The 21,382-nt window shown below is 38.5% G+C and overlaps 1 protein-coding gene across 4 annotated transcripts in view; it reads left to right on the top strand.

Moving 5' to 3' along the window:
• The first annotated feature begins 14,116 nt into the window (after positions 1-14,116).
• Positions 14,117-21,382, top strand: part of WWP1 (WW domain containing E3 ubiquitin protein ligase 1) — a 178,518-nt gene continuing 171,252 nt past the window's right edge. Inside the window, exon 1 of one of the 4 annotated variants that reach the window (XM_041768531.1) lies at positions 14,117-14,389. The gene's annotated coding sequence lies outside the window, so the exon portion shown is untranslated. The remainder of the gene's footprint in view (positions 14,390-21,382) is intronic. The other 3 variants (XM_041768533.1, XM_041768534.1, XM_041768535.1) reach the window with 3 other exon arrangements.

The raw sequence follows: 21,382 nt of genomic DNA, 5'->3' as shown, positions 1-21,382 counted from the left end.
GGGACACCTGGATGGCTCAGCAGTTGAGTGTCTGCCTTCGGCTCAGGTCCTGATCCCGTGACCTGGGATCGAGTCCCACATCGGGCTCCTTGCAGGGAGCCTATTTCTCCCTCTGCCTGTGTCTCTGCCTCTCTCTCTCTCTGTGTGTGTGTGTGTGTGTGTGTGTGTGTGTCTCTCATGAATAAATAAATAAAATTTTAGAAAAAAACTTTTGATATATTAATACTGCTCATGGGTGTTAAGCTATATATCATAGGTATAGTAATTAAAAGTATGATACTAATGGCTGCAAAAATAGAAAGATAGATAAAAGGAAGAGAAGATGGTCCAGAAATAGATTATCATTTAATGGAATAAAAAAAACTAATTTTAACATTTCATACTAGAATTTCTCTTGGGAAAGAAATCCTTTTTTTGAGAAAGATATCTCAATATATTGCACACAGTAAAAGGCGAGAGCCTAGTGACCTAGGCCGGAAGAAGATAATGTAACAGAGAGACAGATAAACTACTCTGCCCCAAAATGAAAAATTTGTATGAAAAGAGAGTGAACAGAGGAAAAATCACATGCTTGTGGAGAGAGGTGACCAGTGAGAAATTCCTGGCTGTAGATTGGCTGAAGGCTTTTTGACAGCAGGGAGTTTTTAAGATCAATTTTATTTATTTAATTTTTCTTTTTTAAGTTTTTATTTAAATTCCAGTTAGTTAACATATAGTGTAATATTAGTGTCAGTAGAAGAATTTTGTGATTCTTTTTTTTAATTTTGTGATTCTTAAGATAATTTTAAATTGTTTGCATTGCTGCATGAAAATCCCCTTTGTCTCCCTCTAACTGTCAATGAAGAATGCTACACACAGAGAATAACTTTCTTGAGTGAGCTTTTCTTTTTTGAGGGGGTGGGGGTAGTGAGAAGGAATCCAAGAAAAATAATCTTGAAATTCATGTCTAGTGTGAAGCAGAGAAGTGGCCAGCCATGTGAGATGAGTTGTGTGTAAAAGCAGAAGTTAAATAGAAGTTGATTCACAAAGCCAGAAGAAATCATGTGGATATAGTCTCTTGGAGATTCAGATAATTTGTAAGAGGGAGATGGACTTCTCATAGAATGCTGACTAAGGGGTTGGAGCCAACTTTATTTAAATATCAAAGGGTAGGCCAACCTTAACTGACAACTGGGTTAACAAGTACACGTAGTAATTCAGCCTGTGCTAATAATAATAATTTTTAAAGATGGCATTATGAATCAGTGGGAAAAGAAAGCATAAATGAAGGAAAGAACCCGTCTTTTATTATAGGTTTAGCTAGAGAGGGATAAAGTCTTACCTAATCAGATAATAACTTGTATAGTCAAGGTATTATCATTAAGAGTTATACAGCTTAGGACCTACTCTATGCTAGGCCCTGTCTTAGACACTGGGATACAGTAATGAACATAGTAGACAGAACATCTGCTCTTAAAAACTTTTCATTCTAAACAATGGAGACAGCCATTTTTAAAGTGAGGGGCATACATCTTAGTGATGGGCTATTTTTTGGTATACTGAAAAATATACTTTGAAGGCAGAGAAAATGAATGAAGAGACTTTACATGGTCAGCAAAATGACATGAAAAACTACCTTAAAATAGCAAGGTAGACGTCCTTGAAATTATGGAGTAATTTATTTGTGTTTTAAAACTAGGGTCAGAAAACTTATTCTGCAGAGGGCTACTTAATAAATAGTTTAGGCTTTCTATGCCATACAGTCTATGTTGCAACTACTCAACTCTGCTATTGTAGCTCAAAAGTAGCCAGAGACAATACAAAAAGCGAATGAGCATGTGCTTCCTGTCGTGATATAGAATTTTACTTACAAAAGAATGGGTGCCAGTTTGTAGCCCATAGGTTACCAACTCCTCCTCTAGCACTAGACTGCCTGTACTCAAGTTTGATTTCATCTGTTACTGGATGTAAGACTTTGTACAAATTATCCGAATTCTCTAAGGTTCATACTTCATAAGAGGAAAATGAGATAATGCATTTAAAACAGATAAACTGTTTTTTATTTTTTGTATTTGTTTTTACAGTTCCTGGCTCATAATAAATTCTCAAAAATTGTTAATCACTATTACTAAATTAATGCTTTAGTTGTTTATTTATAGTCTTTGATCATAAATTTTGTCCTTGATGAGTACATGTGTGCATACATGTGCTTGTATGTGTATGCACGCATACATGGAAATGTATGCTTGTGTGAGACTGACCTAATATTCATGTTCTGGATTATAAAAAGATTTAAGAGTGTGTAAATCACACTGTTGAAATGACCAGTGTGACCACTTCATCAAAAGTGAAGGCATTGGAGTCTTCATGGCCCCAGTAGACTGAGTACCAAGCTCACTCCACCTTATGAGATTATTCTACTAGTCTTGGAGGACCAAAAACTAACATGGATGGAACTTCTGGGGTCCCAGAATGTTACTCTAGACTGAACATCTTATGCTTAGGAATTGTACTGCTTCAGGGGTGGTGGTAGAGAAAGATTGAATGAATTTTAGGTGAATTTAACCCCTGAGTTGAAGAGACAGAAAATACAGTTTGGGAAGATTACTGGAGTTTGTGGAGTGGAGCACTGAAGAGAAGAAAGCAGCATGAAGAAAAGATATTGAATCCTGTCTAGTGGACTCCTTGAAACTGCTATTGAATACAATCAACACATGCATAAGGTGAAACTCTTCAAGGCTGGACAAAAAAAGGACCAGCAAGCTATAAAGTGAATAATTTTCAAAGTTCACAAACAGCTTGGAGATATTTGAGTCTGACCAGCCAGATTCTATGAGCCTTATTGAATATCCAGGGTACAATCTACTCTAAATCAGCTCACAGACAAAAAAAAAAGGCTTAAAAACAAAACTCAAAAGAATCTAGCTGATTATCAAGTAATTTAGCTAGTATGACTAAGTTTCGAAGGTTAGCATTCTTAAAAAACAAACAAACCAGTACTCAGCAAGCCCACACTGACAATGTCCAGCATGCAATAAAAAAATTACTAGACAAAAAAAAAAAAATTACTAGACATGCAAAAAAGCATAAACATATTTCTCACACCGGAAAAATACTCTGTCAATAGAAATAAGCCTGTAAAGTAATATAAATGATGGAATTAGCAGACAAGAATGATCAGAGTCATTATAAACATGTTCAAGGCCTATAAACATGATCTGGATGGCTCAGTTGGTTACATGTCAATCTTTGGCTCAGGTCCTGATCCCAGGATCTGGGATTGAATATCAGGTGTTGAGGGGGAAGGTCACTGCTCAGCGGGGAGCCTCTTCTCCCTCTCCTTTTGCCTGCTACTCCCTCTGCTTATGTTCACTGTTTCTGTCAAATAAATAAATAAAATATTTTTAAAAAATATTCTAGAATTTAAAGGAAAAATAAATATAATTTAGACAGAGATAATATTTTTAAATATCAAATGTACTTTCTAGGGTTGAAAAGTATAATATCTGAAATAGGAAATTTACTAGATGGTTTTAACAGTAGATTAATTACTACAAAAGAAATGTAAAATTTAAGATGGCAATAGAGATCATCCAAACTGAAGTGCAAATGAAAAAAAAGTCTCTAGCAACAAATTAAAATATCAACAACAAAAACAGAGCTTCAGTGACCTATGGGGAAAAAATTAAACAGCAAGGATGTAATATATGTCATATATGTTTAATTAGAATACCTGTAATTAGAGCCCCAGAAGGAAGAGATATCAACAGGAGGTAGGAAAAAATCATTTGAAAAACAACAGCCCAAACTTTTCTAATTATAGTAAAGCATATAAACCCACAAATTCAAGAAGCTCAATGAATCTCATGGAGGATAAATCACATAAAGATACATAATAATAAAATTGCTCAAAACCATTGATAAAAAAATATTTCAAAGGAAACAATAAAAACAAAATGGGAGCAAAAGACCACGAATAACAACAACAGAAAGGCATATTACTACAGAGAAACAAAAATTTTAAATTATTTCAGACTTTCATCAGAAACTACAGGCCAGAGGACAAAATACAACATCTTTAAAGAGCTGAAGGAAAAAAAAAAAATTAAAGTAGAATTCTTTACCTTGCAAAAAAAAATTCCTTTAAAATGAAAGTGAAATAAAACTTGTTTGGACAAATAAAATGTAAGATAATTATTATCAAAGGAACTTTACTGTAAGAAATACTAAAGGGAGGGATCCCTGGGTGGCGCAGCGGTTTGGCGCCTGCCTTTGGCCCAGGGCGCGGTCCTGGAGACCCGGGATCGAATCCCACGTCGGGCTCCCGGTGCGTGGAGCCTGCTTCTCCCTCTGCCTGCTTCTGTCTCTGCCTCTCTTTCTCTGTGACTATCATAAAAAAAAAAAAAAAAATTAAAAAAAAAATATTAAAGGGAGAGTTTCAGGCTGAAGGAAATTGAAGTCAATTTGTAATCCAGAGCTATATAAAGAAATGAATATCATTGGAAATATATATACATGGGTAAATATAATTTTTTTTCTTTTTTAAAAGAATGATTCTTTAAACATGCTAATGTATTATAGAGGATTTAATGAGCAGAACTAAACTTATGACCACAACAGCACCAAGAAAAGGTAGGGAGAAGTTGAAGTACACTGCCATAAGGTTCTTACATTAAATATGAAGCAGTATAAGAGTCCCTGAGTGGCTCAGTCAGTTAGTCAGGCAGTTGTCTGCCTTTGGTTCGAGTCATGATACTGGGATCCTGGGACTGAGCCCTACAGTGGGCTCCCTGCTCAGCAGGGGGTCTGCTTCTCCCGCTCCCTCTCCCCCTGCCCCCTGCTCATGCTCTCTCTCTCTTTCAAATAAATAAAATATTTAAATAAATAAATAAATAAATAAATAAATAAGAAGTGGTATAATATTATTTGGAGTTAGACTGTGTAAGTTAAAGATGCATTCTATAAGCCTTAAAACAAACACTAAGAGACTACCAAGAGCTATAGTTAATAAGTCAGTAGTGAAGATAATAAGATGGTACATTAAAAAATACTCATCTAGGGGCACCAGGGTGGGGCAGTCAGTTAAGCATCTGACTTGGTTTCAGCTGAGATCGTGATCTCATGATCATGGGATCAAGCCACACATGAGCTCTGCACTTTGTGCAGAGTCTGCTTGGGATTCTCTCTCCCTCTTTCTGCTCCTTCTGGTCGTGCTCTCTCTTTTTCTAAGGTGAATAAAGAAATCTTTTTTTTTTAAGATTTTATTTATTTATTCATGAGAGATACACACACACAGAGGCAGATACATAGGCAGAGAGAGAAGCAGTCTCCATACAGGGAGCCCAACGTGGGGCTTGATCCTGGGACCCCAGGATCAGGCCCTGGGTCAAAGGCAGACACTCAACAGCTGAGCCACCCAGGCATCCCAGAATAAAGAAATCTTTTTTTTTTAAAAGATTCATCTAATCCATTACAATGCAGAAAAAAAAGAGAAAAAGAAAAAGAAGTAAGAAGAGATAGTAGAAAAATAGAAGAAATTTTAAAAGCCAAATAAATGTGAAACTAATTGTACCAATAATCATTAAATTTAAATGGTCTGAACATTTCAATTAAAAGGCAAAGATTTTCCTGACTGGATAAAGAAAATCAAGGTTCAAACAATGCTGCTTACAACAAAACTACTTTAAAACATAAAGACACAGTTATAGTAAAGGTAAAATGTGGAAAACAATACCATACAAACATTAATCATAATAAGCTGGGGTAGATTAAGAGGGAAATTATCTACTGATAAAGAAGATAAAACAATCCGAACTGTGTATACACCTAATAATAGACTTTTAAAATACATAAATGAATGGTTGACAGACAGAAGGGCAAAATGTTGTATCCACAATTACAGTTAGAGACTTCAATATTCCTCTTAGTAATTGATAGAGCAAGTAGATGAAATTCGGTAAAGCTATAGAAGGCTTGAAAAATATAATCATTCAACTTGATCTAATAACCATCTATAGAACAATTTTCATTCTCCCCAGCAACAGCAGAAAATACACTATTCACATGCAAATGAAAAATTCACCTAGAAGCTGGGGGACAGAACAAGTATCAATAATTTAAAATGATAGAAATAATAGAACATGTTCTCTGTCCATTATGGAGTTAAATTAGAAAATAAGGACAAAAAGATATCTGGTAAATTCCCAAATATTTGAAAAATTATGCAACATATCTCCTAATACTTCATGGGTCAAAGAAGGAATCACATGAAATATCAGAAAATGTTTAGGAATGACAAAAATAAAATATATCAAAATTCAGAGGATTAATCTAAAACAGTGATCAGAAGGAAATTTGTGCTCATTAAATGCTTATTCTAGAAAAGAAGTAATGTCCCCTGGTGCCTGGCTGGCTTAGTTGGAAGAATATGCAACTCTTGATCCAGAGTCTGAGTATGAACCTTATGTTGGGGGTAGAGATTACTAAGAAAAATAAAAATAAAAACTTAAAAAAAAGGTAAGTTCTCAAAGAATAATGTACACTTTAAAAGAAAGAGCAAATAAGCCCAAATAAATCTAAATGTGGCAATAATAAAGATGAAAGCTAAAATTTAAAAAAAGAAAATGGAAAAATTAATGAAATCAAAGCTTACACTTTGAAGAGATCAGTCAGACTAAAAGACCTTTAACTAAATTGATCAAGTGAAAAAGAAGACATAAAGTACAAATATTGGAAATAAAAGATAAGACATCACTACAGTCCTACAAATATTAAAGAATAATAAGGGAATATTATGAATAATTTTAGGCCAATAAATCTGGCAAATGAAATGGAAAAATATCTTGAAATACACAAATACCAAGACCAGCACAAGAAGATAAGAAAACTTAAATTGTATTTTATCTACAAACAAATTACATTCAAAATTTAAACTGTCACAAAAAAGAAAACCCCCTCCCTAGATAGCTTCACTGGTAAAATCTTTTAAAAATATAAGAAATAAATAATAAAAATCTTACACAACTTCCTTCATAAGTAGATAAGGGGGCTACAGTTCCAAGCTTATTTTGTTAGGCCAGCCTTACACTGAAAACAGACCCAGACAAAAACATTACAAAAAAAAGTACACTAATATCCTTTATGAACTTAGGTTCCTTAAAATCTTTTAAAATTTAACATATGAAACCTAGCAATACATAAAATGTGTAATACACCATGGTCAAGTGTGGTTTATTTAAAGAATGGAAGGTTGTTTTAACATTTGAAAATCAATCAATTTAATCCATCATATCAAGATGAGTTCATATAAAGATGAATCTATCAAAAGTTTATCTCAACAGATGCTCCCACCTAAAGAATTTGATAAAATTTAATATTCATTCATGATAAGAACTCTCAGCAAATAGGAAGAGAAGGGAACTTCCTCAACCTGGTAAAGGGCATATACAAAAAACAATCTATGGATAAATAACATCATACTTAATGGTAAAACACTGATTTCCTTAAAACCAGGAACAAGGCAAGGATTTCCTTCCTTCCTTCTGTTCAGCACTGTGCTGAATGTTCTAGTCAGTGCAATAAAGAAAGAAAAGGAAATAAAAGCATACAGAATGGAAAATAAAAAGTAAAACTCCTTATTTGCAAAGACATGACTGTGTACATGCAAACTCTCAAGAAATCTATATAGTAATGAATAAATAAATGAAATTTAAAAAAAAGAAATCTATATAATATTAGTAGAACTAATTAATTCATTAGCAAAGTCTCAGACTACAAGGCCAATATTCAAAATCTATTTATTTGTTTGTTTATTTATTTATTTATTTATTTTTAAAAGATTTTATTTCTTTAGTCATGAGAGACACAGAGAGAGAAAGGCAGAGACAGGCACAAGGAGAAGCAGACTCCATGCAGGGAGCCGGACATGGGACTCGATCCTGGGTCTCAGGGATCACACCCTGAGCTGAAGAGAGCACTAAACTGCTGAGCAACCCGGGCTGCCCTCAAAATCAATTTAAATATACTATCTTTGAGACATTAGAAAATGAAATTAAAAATAACATTTATAATACTATCAAAAGTGTGAAATACTTAAGGATAAGTAATATGCAACACTAACACTATACAAAACACAAAAATTGCTAAGAGAATTTAGAGGCTACTAAATAAACTGAGATCTAGTCTGGGGATTTGAAGACTAAATATTGTTAAGAGGTCAATTCTTCCTAAATTGATCTACATATTCACAATCCCAAGCAAATCCCTGCAGGTATGTTTTAAAAAATAAAAACTAATGAGTTAATTCTAACATTCACATGGAAACGCAAAGAATCTGGAAGAGTCAAAATTATTGTGAGAAAAAGAACAGACTTGGAATATTTATACATCCTGATTTTCAAAACTTTCTAAAGTTACAGTAATCAATATTGTGTGATATTTGCATAAAGACAGACATATAGTTAAATGAAATGGAATAGAGAGTCCTGAAATAGTCCTGAAACTTTTTACTAAACTTGCCAAAATATTCCAATGGGCAAGAATTATCTTTTCAACAAATGGTGTTGAAACAACTGTATATCTATTTGCAAAAAAATTAACATTGACTCTTTCCTCATACCATATGCAAAAATTGATCTTAAATGTCATATAGACCCAAATATAAAAGCTAAAAATAAAATTTAAGAAGAAAGATTAAAAAAAAATCTTCCTTATCCTGGAGTAGGTAAAATTTCTTAAATCTGTCACAGAAAGCATAAGTCACAAAACAAAGAATTGGTAAGCTGAACTTCATCAGAAACTTCTGTTTTTTAAAAGACATTGTTAACAAAATGAAAATACAAGTTTAGGGATCCCTGGGTGGCGCAGCGGTTTGGCGCCTGCCTTTGGCTCAGGGCGCGATCCTGGAGACCCGGGATCGAATCCCACGTCGGTCTCCCGGTGCATGGAGCCTGCTTCTCCCTCTGCCTGTGTCTCTGCCTCTCTCTCTCTCTGTGACTATCATAAATAAATAAAAATTAAAAAAAAAAAAAAGAAAATACAAGTTTATCTGTTGCTGTGTAAAAAAATGCCTTCAGAACATAGCAGCTGAAAACGAAAACATTTATTATCTCTCATAGTTTCTGTGGATCAAGAATCTATGACTTGTGTGGCTGGCCATTTCTGGCTTGGAGTGTCACTTGAGATTGCAGTCATCTGAAAGCTTGTCAGAGGCTGGAGGATCCACTTCCAAGGTGCCACCCATAGCTGGCAAGTGGCTATTAGCTGTTTATCAACAGGCGTCAGTTTCTACCTGTATGGGTCTTTCCAAAGGCTGGCTTTCTCTAGAACAAGCACTCCAGGAGGGCAAGATGGATGCTGCAATCTCTTATGATCTAGCCTCAGAAGTCACATACCATCACTTCTACAATTTTCTGGTCACACAGGTCAGCCATATGGAGGGTGGGGGGCTCTATAAAAGTGTTGATACCAGGAGGCCAGAATCAATGGGGTTCATCTTTGATAGACATATAGTTTATATATGCTTATATACATAGTTTGACCACCTTGGTAACCCATAAACTGGGAGAAAATATTTTATACATATATATCTCATGAAGGATTGGTATATAGAACTACACATAGAAGAGACAAAAACAATGTGAAATGGGGAAGAGATTTGAGCAGAAACCTCATCAAAGAAAATATACAAATGATCCATAAGCAAATGAAAAGATGCTCAACATCATTAGTTATCAGGGGAATACAAGAGACAACACCATGACTTACCAATACACATCCATGATAATGGCTAAGATCAGAAAGGAGTGACATTACCAAGCGTTAGAAAGGAAATGGAACATCCAGAACATACATTGCTGGTGGGAATGTAAAATGGTACAACCACTTTGGAAAGCAGGTTGGCGATTCTTTTAAGGTTAAATATATACTTAGCATATGACCCAGAAATTCCACTCCTAGGCGTTATTTACCCAAGAAAATAAAAACATATGTCAACACAAATATTTTTAACCACATAGTCATGGAATCTTTAGTCACAATAACCAAAAACTGGAAATAAACAAAATGTCCCTGAATAGAATAAACATTTAAAAAATTTGGCAAATCCATACAATAGAATAGTGGTAAACGGTAAAGAAGGAACATTGCTACACACAATATGAGCAAACCTCTAAAATATGCTGAGCCAAAGAAGCTAGACACAAAGAAGTACATAGTGAATGAGTCCATTTATGCCAAATCCTTGAAAAAGTAAAATTAGTATCCAGTGGTAGAAAGCAGAAAGCCTAGAACCAGGGTTAAAACAAGGTGAAGCAGCACCCAAATGAACAAAAGATATGAAGCAAACCCACCTCTTTCATAAGTACATGTGAAAGAGGGAAATGTTAAGGTGCAGGGAAAACAAGTTAATGAGAGATTTCTCACCTTGGGCAACAAATTGCCATTTGAATCTGATAATTCTTTGTTGCTGGAGGTGTGTGTTTACTATCTTGGGCACTGAAAGATATTTAGCGCTCTCTGGTCTCTACCCACAAGATGGCAATGGAAATCTCTCCCTCCACCAGTTGTGACCATCAAAAACGTCTTATAACATTGCCAAATGTCCCCATGGATGCAAAATTGTCCCTAGTTGAAAACTACTGGGTTAGTGTATTTGTTATCTATTGCTGCATAACAAAATTATCTCCCAAATTTGGTAGCTCAAAACAATAAACATGTATTATCTCACCATTACTATGGGTCAGGTATTTGAGAGTGACTTGGTTGGGGGATCTGGTTCAACTTTTCTAATGTGGTTGAAATCAAAATGTCTGCATCATCTAAATGCCTGACTGGGACTAGAGAAACTGCTTCCAAAATGGCTCAATCACATGGAGATTGGCAGGAAGCTCAGATCCTTGCTGTTATTTGGCAGGATATTCTGTTCCTTGCCATGTGGGCATCTGATAAAGTTACCTGACATGTCCTCATGACATGGTAACTGCCTTCCCCAGAGCAAGTGATCTGAAAGAAAGTAGGGAAGAGCCATAACACCTTTTTAAGATCCCTTGGAAGTGACAGTCTGTCACTTCTGCTATATTGTATTCATTAGAAGCAAGTCACTAAGTGCAACTCACATTCACTTGGAAGAGAATTAGTCTCTACTTTTTAAAGGAAGGACTATGAATACATTTGTGGGCATATTTTAAAATCATAATAGCTGTAGAAGGATTCTTTAACAAACAAGCTAGGGAAGATCAAAGACTATGTAGAGAAAATAAAAAACAGATCATGTTTCTAAAATAAATCTTGAAGGGATTAAATTATTTAATGACAAAAGTGAAATTACCAAATAGAAAAAAAATAAAGACAGATATCCATATGATCTCAGGATGGGAAAGGACTTATGAAGCATAAAATAACAGAAGAAAACAAAAATGGAAAAGGCCAATCATTTCATCTGGGATCAATATCCATACTATATATAGGTTGTCTTTCTGTGAATAAAAGAAATAAGAAAATGAACAAAGGACTAATGGCAGGATACCACGTTTGCTCATATGAAAATATACCATGATGAGTTGGCACAGTGAAGGACAATCATATACTCTCCAACAGTGCTGTGGGAAAATTGATAATAACAATATAACAAAAGCAATTTATTATGTGCCACATAATTCTTGGTATTCTTTTGTAGCAACTCATTTGCTTTTCACTACAGTATCATGTAGTAGCATTATACCAATTTTCTGGTGAGGCACTGTTAGATTAAGGAATTTGGCCAAATATCCTAGTTTGCAGGCGGCAGCAAAATTGACTTATCCAATTGTCAGTAGGCACAGTGGCTCAGGCTACCATACTTTTAGGCGCCCATAAAAATGTTTTAATTTCTTTTAAAATCAGAAGGGAAAGGCTGAAGAAAATATTTTCATGTATAGTATTAATATGTTTGTCTTTAATTTTTAATATTATTTTATGGAGGAAGAGGCCCACAAAGGTAAAGGCATCTGGGAACCCACAAAAGTTTGAATATGGCCTTCTTGGGTAGCAGAGCTGCATTTTGCATGGTGGTCCACGCAACGTGACACCTAAGCCTATGTTCTTTCTGGAAGGCAACCTGCCAATATGTTTCAAAAGAGCTAAAATTATTTATACTTCTGATTACTTTTAAGGATTTAAACTTAGGCAGTAAGTAAGGATACAGACAATGATTTATAAAAAAGATATTTATAATAGTATTTGTTAGAAACCAAGGAAATACTTAATAATGAAAAGTTGGCGGGGATCCCTGGGTGGCGCAGTGGTTTAGCGCCTGCCTTTGGCCCAGGGCGCGATCCTGGAGACCGGGGATCAAATCCCACGTCGGGCTCCCGGTGCATGGAGCCTGCTTCTCCCTCTGCCTATGTCTCTGCCTCTCTCTCTCTCTCTCTCTCTCTATCATAAATAAATAAAAATTAAAAAAAGTTATAAAAAAAAAAAGAAAAGTTGGCTCAACATTGACTGCAAATTTAGGGGCCTTGGTGACTATTAGGAGCTTCTGAGGACTCAGAGGGGAACTGAAAGTGAGCAGGAAGTGGAAGGAGGCCTGTAGGCATTCTTGAGATGGCAAGCAGACCTCTGCTGGGTATGTGTGCGTAATATCTGAGAGTGCACTTGTAAGCATGTTTTTGAATTCATTTTTAATGAGAGTGGACCAACAAAACAGTGAGGAAGAGGTTAGAGGAAAACAGTACTCATTTAGGCAGAGATCAGTGAACGCAATCAGGGGAACTCTGAAGACAGAGCTCTGAATCCCAAAGACAGAGGGACCTAACAGGTGACAGTAAAGAAGCCTGGAAGATCATGTTAATCCTTCTCTTGAAAGCTCTGAAGAGCCAATGAAAGATTTTAAACAGTGAAGCGACACGCTCACGTGTGTATTTTAGAATAATCATAGTGGATATGGTGTGCGTTGGGCCCTGGTATCAATTCGGAGTGTAGAAACTAATGGAAGGGAGAGGAAGAGAAGGTACATTCCTTCAATCAGAGTTTTTTTTTTTTTTTCAATCAGAGTTATTATTTAATCTTACAATTCTTCACGGGGCGTTGATGCTCTTCTTGGTACATAGCTTTTTCAAGAGCTTAATTAGGATGGAAAAAGAGGGAGAACTAGAGAGAGGTTTTAAAGTTGAGGAAAAATTTAAGACAGAACATAATTAAAACATCATCATGCTGAGGGGGCACAGGAGGGAATGGACAGTAAAGAGGTCCTCTTTGGAGAGAAGCAGACACCCAGCCTTGGAGTCAGAAGGAAAACCAATAGGCTCGGGTGTGGATGTAGGTAATTTATGGGGCTTGGGTGAGGCGGGTGGGCTAAAATTGTAGAAACCCATGCTTGAGGGCCTTTCTCATTTCTGAAGTAGAAGACCAGTCATCTGGTGAGTTATGTGGTCACCACTGACTTCTATTTGCAGGGCGGCCTTCTAAAAGCAACGCACAGAACCAACAGGACTTCTAGAGACTTAGTTAACTCGTTTTTCTAAAGGGGAGAATGTACTCTTTTTCATGGCGGCACCGTGCGAATTTGCTGCACGGACACCTGTACCTGCTCAGTACCAGTTTTATCACCGTAGCGCTATGGGGGCGAAGGTTTCGGTGACTAATGAGAATAAAGTGGAAGTCTTCTGTGGCCGCCTGTCAAATGCAGTGGGGTTCTAGGTCAGATGCTCAGGTCAAGGAGTATTTATTAACGGCCTACTTTTGCAGTAAAGCACTCGAGATGAGAAGGCCAGCGCCGGGGTCCTGAGCCGAGGTCGCTCACCCGCGCTGTCCCGGTCCCGGACGGGAAAGCCAGGTCAGCAGCACCCACACCCACCTCCCGCTCAGAAAGGCCTCTTCCCAAATCTCAGCGGTGGCCCCGCCCCCTCCGCAGGTTTGGGCCCCGCCCCCCTCCTCCCATTGGCTGGCCCTCCAGCTCTCCTCGACCGCGCTCGGCAGCCCCAGAGGAGCGGAGTTTTCCGAAAGCATCCTCGCGGGGGCGCCCTCGCTGCGCATGCTCGCGGGAAGCCCGGGTTCCGGGTCCGGGCGTGGGGGGAGGGGGAGCTCTAAGGCGGCCGCGGCGCAGGCGCGCGCTCGCGGCGCGGCGCCGGTGACGCGAGCACGCGGCGCGCTCCTGAGGCGGGAGGTGTGGGGTCTGCTGGGGGCGGCGCGCGGCCGGGGTGGGGGTGGGGGTGGGGGGAGGGTCGGGTGTCGCCGAGCGCGGCGAGCGGGTTCCAAGTGGCTGCAGGCGGCCTGGGCTGCCGGGGCCGACGCCTGGGTGGCTGCCGCCGCCGCCGCCGCCGCCGCCGCCGCCGCCGCGCCTGCTGCGAGATGGCGATCTTGGGCGCGGAAGGGTGAGGGCGCCCCGCCGCTGGAGTGGCCGCCCGACCGCCGGGAGCCGACGGCTTAGCGCCGGGTAAGGACGCCGCGGCGGGGGGCGGGGGCGCGGGGGGCGCGGGGGGGCGGGCGCGCGGCCCCCGGGCCGGACCCTCTGAGGGGCGGCCGCCGACCGTCCGCGCCGCGCCGGCCGCCTCCCCCGGCCCGGGGGCCCCGGAGTTTTCTGGGGTGGGGTCACGGGGCTTGCCCCGCGTTGGCCCCGGCGCAGGCCCGAGCTGAGGATCCCGGAGGAGCCAAGTGTCTCCGTGACTCTGCCGCCGCCGTCCTGAGGCTCCCTCAGCCTCCCCTCAGCGTTCCGTCCGCCTCCTCGTCCTCCCCCCGCAGCACCCCTCCGAAACCATCCCCGCGCGTGGACTTGCAGCCGCTGCCCTGACTTTCACCGCAAGACTCCCTGCCGTACAGAAAGGCGTTTTTATTTTCCTGACGTGTTTTGATCCCTCCGGGTTCTTCCCTGACTCTGCAGTCCCCCCCCCCACACACACACACCAACACAACCCCCACCTCCACCTTTGTGTGACCTGGTAGGTCCCAGTGACCTTGCAGTTTTTACTCCTTATCTCCTCAGTGACCTGGACCTTCTCCTTTCATCTTTAAAAAAAAAAAAAAAGGTTTTAATTTTGTAGTTTGTCCATTGTTTTTTGGGGTTTTTTGGTTTTGTTTTGTTTTTTGTTTTGTTTGTTTTTTGTTTGTTTTTTTACAACCTCCGAAGGATCCTCAGTCCTTCCTTGACTCCATCGTCTGGAGTTAGTTGAGCGTCCTTTGCTCCCGTAATTACAGGGAAACCTTCCCTACCCAAGACGAGTATCTTTTATTTTGACATTCTTACTCTTCCAGGATAAAATATTTTCCAGGGGCTTGGTGTGACTTTTTTTGCTTGGTGAGTTTTTATCTTTTTTGTGTGTGTAGGCTACTGTGCAAAAAAAAAAAAAAAAAAAGATTTTGAGTTTCGGCTTTAAAAAGCTACTGGTCAGAGTGGAAAATAACGTCCAAAGTTCTCTTTTTCTCCTCCTTTGGTGTTTTTTTGTTTTGTTTTGTTTTGGTTTTTTTTTAATCTGAAGTACCTGCTGTACAATGTATGCGGGTTTCTGCAAGCGTTCATCCTTCTGTAGGAATCCAGTTGACCTGTCTCGCTAAGGCTCTGTGGATGATACAAGCAAAATGCACCTTTAAAAAATAAAAATAAAGGCATTCTCTTACGTGACTTTGCTTTGGCCATAAAGTAGATAATAGTTGGGACTGCAAATTATCACTTCTCGTAAACAGTTAATATTTTTTGAACGGAAAAATTCCTGGCCGAGTGTTGGGAGCTACTCACACTGAGAAGTGTAAAAAGTATGTAGAAGAGTTACTTGGTATGTAGCTTATTGATGTTTTCACGTAGCTTTTCCCTTAAAATACAGAACTGTTTATAAGACATCTAATGCCAAGACTTAAAGGGCAGTGGGGTTATGTTTTTTAGAATCCTAGTATGGTAGAGGATGTTACAAATAAGTTCTCTGCCTTCAGAGAGATAGTGATCTTTGCTGTTTGCCCCACGAAGGCTGAAATTTCCTTCATTTCCTTGCACAATTATTAAGCATCTCCTGCATGATTGTGTGAGGTAGATGGAGTAATATGAAGGATTACAGCAGTTTCTGCCTTCCCAGAATAGTTAAGCAGGTAGGACTATCACAAATGCCTCCTTTATCTTTTAATACATCCTTACGTTTCATATAGAATTCAAATTCAGAAGAGGAAGAGCTCACATCTTACTTGGCAAGGTGCGGTAAGAAGGGTTAATCCATAGAGCTTCTGGCTTTTGAAATCTTTGTTTTGAAGGGTGACTGTGACTTTTGATAAACCAAGAAAAGTAATCCAAGCAGAGAAAAGGGACTAAGAAATTAGAGCACAGAATTCATATGTTTGGGGAGAGTTCTCCCATTATAATTGTTAAATATATGTTTGAGAAGTTTGTTTTCCCATTATAATTGTTAAATATAAACAATTATATTTGGGTGGAACATAAAGTATTTATACTAACATAAAGGCTGATAAAACGAAGTAAAAGTTTGAACCGGTTTATGATTGCTTTTAAGGCTGGGCTAATGACCTTGGATATAATATGTTTGGGGGGTTTTACAGATGATTTTTTGAATTGCGAATGAAAAGCTTAAAATACTGTTTTCAGAGGATTAATTTGGCAGCAACGTGTAATGTGAATTGAAGTAGAAATCTGGAGGTAGAAAGACCTTGATTGCTATGGTCATAGGTAATGAGGGTCTGAACTACGGCTGGAATATTAGGAATGGAAAGGCAGAATTTGATGGTCAGAGAAAAAAAATGAAGAAAGTAAAAATAACAGATTCTGACCCAGGTTGGGAAAATAATGGTACCATTTTGAACAGTATCCACGGAAGCTTTATCTTCGGCAGATGTATGTTACTTTACAGCAGTAATTAGCCTTTTGGTGATTGCTAATCCTTGGTGAAACTAAAAAAAATCTGGCATGGAAAATTTCCATATGCACCTGTGCTTTCTGTATATAATTTTAGGGAAGTCCATGAACTCACCTGAAGCTCACCTATGGAACCTGTGGGTCAGTAGGTTGAGCTAGGAGCAGCTCTCAGGATTACTGGAGGCTTTTTAAAACCATGGAATTTTCAAATTCTTACACTTACTGATAACCCCTACTGTAGAGACATACTTTATATACACTTAAATACAATATCTCTACTTTGTGTTGTGGTTTACAGTTTATCAAGAATTGGTACTGTTATTTGCTATTATATAACAGACTAGCCTAAGAGGTTAAATGATTTGCCCTGTTTCAGTTAGCAGGTGGTAAAAGGAGGAACTGATTGACACTGATGGTTTTCTTTCTTGTTAGAAGATGTATAATTTACCATCAGTTGCATATAGTTACTGCCTTTAAGTGACCTCATCAGTAAGACTAAGTGATCCTGGAGGTTCCTTTCAGTTTTTAACATTTTGTGGTTCTTGGGTCTTTGATTTTTATTGTACTATCTATACTGTTCTTGTTTTCCATGTAGAGGAGAGCAGATAGCAATATTGGACCAGTCACTTACTTTTTTATTTCCTTTGTATCTTAGTTTGGGTTTGGGGGAAAGAGGGGAAGTGATATATGAAATCTTAAGAACTTTTATTTTTATTCTATCTTCTTACGTTCACGTATGCCTTACTTAAAAATATTCCTTTCACTTCATTCATGAAGCCTTATCAAGTAAAAATGGAAACTTTACAAAAGAAATGAAGTGTGGGGTCCTACTCAGTGCATTTCTTCATCAGATTAAGGAGCTAACTCTCCCCAGTATGATTAAAGCATAATTTGATTAGTAAATGATTTACTTTTCTCCACCTATAAGATTATCTTCCTGATAGGGAACCTGAGAAAATTATTATTTAGTATCTTTTGTAGCTCTAGAAACTTTGATTCCATAATTATTAGCCTGGGGTCTTTTTTACTCTTTCTATAAAAATATGATGTAATAACAAGGAGTGGAAAAACCAACAAATTGACCTTTATAGTAGTGTTGAAGGAACTAGTTGCTAATCCTTAATGGAGGGAAAATGTCTAGCAAAAGCACGTACATAGATGATTTTTCTACTCTTTGCTGACGTTAAGAAGAGGATCATATCTTGTATTTGTATAGCATTTGACATTTTTCCATAATGGTTATATAGACTGTATTATTTGATTTTTATGACACCTGAGCAGTAGGTGTGTCAGGAGATAATCATTGCTGTTTTAGATGAATACACTGATGCTCAAAGAAGTTGAAAAAAAATTCCGAGTATATGACTAGTAAGTGGCTAAAATTAGAACTAGAACTAAGACCCATATTTTTGTTCCTAGGCCAGTAATTTTTTTTCTTCCTAACTCTTCATCTAGAATGGAAATATAACCGAAGGCTATATAAGAAGAGTTTGAAATCTGTGTTAAACTTTTGTACTATGTAAATCTGAACTTGTCTACTTTTTCCTTTGTGTTAAATAAAATGATAACCTCATTGCAGTGGCTGTTGATGGGTAATTTTGAAATTTGTAAGTATTTATCAAAATAGTTATCCTCCTGTCAACGAAAGAGCAAAAGTTGATTTCTTGTTTTAAAAAGTACATTAGGGGATCCCTGGGTGGCACAGCGGTTTGGCGCTTGCCTTTGGCCCAGGGCGTGATCCTGGAGACCCGGGATCGAATCCCACGTCAGGCTCCCGGTGCATGGAGCCTGCTTCTCCCTCTGCCTGTGTCTCTGCCTCTCTCTCTCACTCTATGACTATCATAAAAAAAAATAAATAAATAAATAAAAATAAAAAGTACATTAGGGGATCCCTGGGTGGCGCAGCGGTTTGGCGCCTGCCTTTGGCCCAGGGCGCGATCCTGGAGACCCGGGATCGAATCCCACATCAGGCTCCCGGTGCATGGAGCCTGCTTCTCCCTCTGCCTATGTCTCTGCCTCTCTCTCTTTCTCTCTCTGTGACTATCATAAATAAATTTAAAAAAAAATTTTTTTCAAAAATAAAAAAGTACATTAGTGAAATGTAGGTATCAATTTCCTTCTGGAAATTTGTTGATTTTAATTCAGCTGCTTTTACTGATGAAGTTTGTTCTCCCATTATAAAAGCCTCGTCTATGGAAATTTGTATTTTTGGAGCGTATAAATCAGGATGTGATTTCTGAAAGTATGTATCATGATTTTTACTGTCACATAAAAAGCTTTATCATTAAAAAAAGATTTGCCGTTAAAAAGCTCTTAGTATATACTTCAAATTCACATGATTAAACAACTCTTGGAGCTTATTATATAAAACCATATGCCAGATAACTCCTAAGTTATAAGGAAGACTAACATTTGTCTTGACATTCCTTAAACTTATTGTTTGTTCATAACATAGCCTATACCTATTACATGCCAGGTACTGTGCTAGGTGCTGGAGTACAGTGCTAAGAGGACAAACAGGAAGCCTGTCCTCTTGGAACTCAGTTTAGTGGGGTCACTAACATTAAGAAGGGCATAAGACTTTTATCTTGTGAGATTGTATGAATATTTGGGGTTATAATTCATTACTTCTCTCCTTTACTCTGGGTTTTGAACAAATTATGCCAAAATGCAAGGAACTAGGTAAACATTGTTTTGGTCACTTACTGCTCTTTAACAACCCTAACACTAAATGACTTAAAACAATCATCTTGGGATCCTTGGGTGGTGCAGCGGTTTGGCACCTGCCTTTGGCCCAGGGCGTGATCCTGGAGACCCAGGATCGAATCCCACGTTGGGCTCCCGTGCATGGAGCCTGCTTCTCCCTCTGCCTATGTCTCTGCGCCTCTCTCTCTCTCTCTCTCTCTCTCTGTGTGACTATCAAAAATAAATAAAAATTTTAAAAAAACAATCATCTTATTTGCTTATAGTTTTGCTATCCTGGGCTGGGCTCATTTGAGCAGTTTAGGTTTTGCTGGTGGTCACTCTAAAGGGTACATTCAGTTGGCAGTTCAGCTGGGAGATGATCTTCTCTCTTTTTCTTTTTCTTTCTTTCTTTTTTTTTTTTTCCATATTTCTTAAAGTTTCAGGGATCTGCTTCCTAAGTGGCCTTTCCACCAGTGTGGCTGGCCTTACATAGTGGCTTAAGATGCAAAACAGTACAAAAGAAGGACCCAGGCCTTCCTAAGGCATAGCCTTGGCATAGCATAATTTCTGCCACATTCTGTTGGTTAAAGCAATTCACAGATCCATCCCAGATTCAAGGGAAAAGGACTAGACAAGTATGTGAATCCCAAGATTAAGACAGATAGGTGTATTATACCAAAATAGGGCGCCTGGAAGACTGTTTATGTAGCTGAGATTTAAGCTGCCTAGTACTTTGGTACTTTGAGTCCAGGCCTGTCGGAGAGAAAGTGGAGTCTGAAATGCAAATAATAGCATATTTTGCTTATTATACAGATGGAAGTAGCTGGCACTATCCTTGGGTAGAAAAGAAAATTTTGGATCTCTGGGATTTCACCATGAATGCTACCATAATGGGGCAGGATTGACTTGCTTTACTTGGGGGCAGAATCTAAAAAGTGCATGACCCAGAGCCCAGGCTGCCCTGAAGCAGTGATTTACCCAAGTCTCCCAACTCGGATGAAACAAATGTCCCAGTCAGCACACTATGCAGTGGCTGCTACAGGTGGGGAGAGACCCATCCCCTTAGCCCTTGTGATTAGATAGGACACTCAGGGTAGCAGAGCTCCTTGGCCAGTCACTCTAGCTTTGACAAGCCTTGAGCAACCAAGTGCCTCACAAATACTATTTTCTGTTTGCAGTGTCTTCGAAAAAGGTTAGGATGAGCCCTACTCCTTGGAGAGGAGTCGTTAAAGAGGAGAGAATACTCTTTCCTTGTGGAGACTGGGATGGAACTTCTCTTTCCTCGGGGGCATGTAAAGCATAAAAGTAATGCTCATCCTTACCAGGAACAGGTATTCATTGATTGCTTAGCTGCGTTTCTCTCACTTTATCTTCATCACTTATCTTTATCAGTTTATCTTAGTTGTTTTTTTTCTTTTTCTTTTTTTTTTTATCTACTATGTAGTGTTACGGCTAGTGTTACGGCTAACTGTGGAATGAAGAAGATGAGTGTTACATTATTATTGCATTATATCTTCTGAGGAGAATAATGAACCAATATATTTTATTTAAAGAATTTAGTAGATTTGAAGCATTTCTCTTCATACTGAGAAATGAACTCCTGCATTCTAGTGCAAATGTCTTTCGAATTTCTGAAAATAGTATGTTGGCTATTGTGGAGAGGAGCTTGGTAATTGAATGTACTGAGAAACAGGATTTATATAAATAGGAAAGGCTAGGGCACAAAGAAGGGGACAGATAGAATTACCTTAAGGTGTTTCTTTGTGACTCTGCCCTGCCCTGAGTTATATGGTAGTTACAAGGTAGTTTAAAATGTACTAGCATTAACAGAATTGTGGATGTGATAGCTTTTTTATTTAACTAAGGAAAACAAGTTCTTTTGATAGCTGTCTA

The sequence above is a fragment of the Vulpes lagopus genome, chromosome 9, assembly GCF_018345385.1.
Source record: "Vulpes lagopus strain Blue_001 chromosome 9, ASM1834538v1, whole genome shotgun sequence".
NCBI classification, from domain to species: Eukaryota; Metazoa; Chordata; class Mammalia; order Carnivora; family Canidae; genus Vulpes; species Vulpes lagopus.
The sequence above is the reverse complement of the archived record's forward strand: the minus strand, read 5'-3'. Positions and strand labels throughout refer to the sequence as shown.